Source organism: Nicotiana tabacum, chromosome 14 (genome assembly GCF_000715075.1).
Source record: "Nicotiana tabacum cultivar K326 chromosome 14, ASM71507v2, whole genome shotgun sequence".
Taxonomy (NCBI): Eukaryota; Viridiplantae; Streptophyta; class Magnoliopsida; order Solanales; family Solanaceae; genus Nicotiana; species Nicotiana tabacum.
The window spans coordinates 55,818,135-55,820,288 of NC_134093.1; the positions used below are offsets into that span (position 1 = coordinate 55,818,135).

At 40.8% G+C, this 2,154-nt stretch overlaps 1 non-coding gene across 1 annotated transcript; it reads left to right on the forward strand.

Annotated features, from left to right (window-relative positions):
• The first annotated feature begins 1,683 nt into the window (after nucleotides 1-1,683).
• On the forward strand, nucleotides 1,684-1,790 carry LOC142169319 (small nucleolar RNA R71). The gene has a single exon (XR_012699027.1). It is a non-coding gene; the product is annotated as a small nucleolar RNA R71 (small nucleolar RNA).
• The last annotated feature ends 364 nt before the right edge of the window (nucleotides 1,791-2,154 follow it).

Genomic DNA, 2,154 nt, shown 5'->3' on the forward strand with positions numbered 1-2,154 from the left:
TTTCTCACTCAGTGCAGCCTTCTCTTTTGAGCCCTTCACTTTCCACTCAACACTAGCACTTGGTTTTTATTTTTGCACCCCCTTTTCTATATCCATCTTAAAAGTCACAGTCTCCTCACCCACTCTAAGCATGAGTTTCCTCTCGTGTATATTCAATATAGCTCTACCCGTCTCTAAGAATGGCCCTCCTATGATGAGGGGGGCCTCCTTGTTCTCCTCTATATTCACCACTATAAAATCTACAGAAAATATGAACCTATCCACCTGAACTAACACATCTTCCACTATCCCCTCAGGTATTACGGTCGTTTGGTCTGCCAGTTACAAGATATTGGCACCAACCTTATCTCTCCAATCTCCTTCTCTAGCTTCATGTAAGTAGATAGAGGCATTAAGTTAATTGATGCACCAGAATCACATAAAGACTTATCAAAATTTATAGTCCCTAATGAGCAAGGTATAGTAAAACTCCCTGGATCTGCACACTTTTGTGGGAGTTTATTTTTCAATATAGCACTGCAATGCTCTATAAGCTTGACCACTGAGGTCTCCTCTATTTTTCTCTTCTTTATCAGGATCTCCTTCAAGAATTTGGCATGGGTAGGCATTTGTGAGAGAATTTCTATCAATGGAAAATTTACATGAACCTATTCCTACACATCCAAAAATCTCCCAAACTGCTTGTCCATCTTTTCTCTACATAGATTTTGAGGGAAAGGTGAAGCAGGCATATGCTTGCTCTCTTCAGGTTCCTCCCTTCTCGAAGTTTCTTCCTTCTTTTTCTTCTTAGTTTTCATCAGGCCCTTCTTCTTTTTATCAATATCATTTTTCGGCTGCTTCCCACTTTCTTTTTCAAGTATCACAACATCTTGGATCGGGATGGTATCTTTCAACACTTGCCCACTTCTCAAGGTCACATTATTCACTGTTTCTTTGGGATTTCTCTCAGTATCAGTGGTGAGAGTCCCCGGAATCCTCTCAGACAAACAAGTGGCTAGCTGCCCAACATGTCTTTACAAGTTTTGAAAACCAGTACCTATTTCTTTGATAGATGCTCCATGTTCCCGTATAGTTGCGCTATGAGTTTTAAGACTCTCATCAATTTTCAGAATGAAGGCTTTCATGAGATCTTCTATGCCAGACTGAATGGGCTGTTGAGGCTGAAATTGATGCCAGACTAAATGGGATATTGGAATGCTGGAGCTCCTTGTCCCTGGGGTCTAGAGTTATTTTGTTTCCATGCATTCGTGGTAACCCTAGGTGAACTCAATAAAAAATCGGGGTACCTCCTACCCATTGCATTAAAATTGTAGTTTCCCACAACATTTACTTCCTTAGTTGAGGCTTGACACTCATGAGTAGGGTGTCCGCTTCTGAATATATTACAAGATGCATGAGGCTCACTTTGTATCAAGGCTAAGGTTAGCTTTCGTATTTCCTTGGCCATGGCATCAAGTTGTACCTGCACATATGTGTTACCATCAAGCGGTAACACCAGTTGATCATCTTCTTTTAGCACTCTCAGCGGGCCACTGATTTGCATCTTTAGATAATTCATCAAGAATTGTGACTATCTCATTTGGAGTCTTCTTCATCAACGGGCCTCCAACTGCATTGCTAAATGTTCTACGTGAGGCCTATGTCAATCCATACCAAACATCCTAGAGTTACATTCAGAGTTCCATTCCGCTATGTTGACACTTCCTAACAATCTCCTTAAACCTCTCCCATGCTTTAAAAATAGTTTCATTCTCTTCCCGGAAGAAATTATGGATTTCTCTTCTAAACTTACCCGTTTTGGCTGAGGAGAAATATTTATCAAGCAATTTTCTAGTCATCTCCTCCCAAGTTCTAATTGATCTCGTGGGCAAGCTTCGAAGCCACCGCTTTGCATCATCTTTAAGAGAAAAGGGGAATGCTCTTAGATACACTGCATCTTGTGACACACCATTGTATTGAAAGATGTTCATAATCTCCTTGAAATCCATTAGATGTGTATTTGGGTATTCGTTTGGCTTTCCTCTGAAGACACAACAGTTCAGAAGGGTTTGAAGCAACCCTTGCTTCAATTCAAAGTTGTTTGCTGCAATTGTGGTAGTCTAACACTTGATAAACCTTGATTGTAGACCGGTCTAGCATACCAAGTGGACTCTC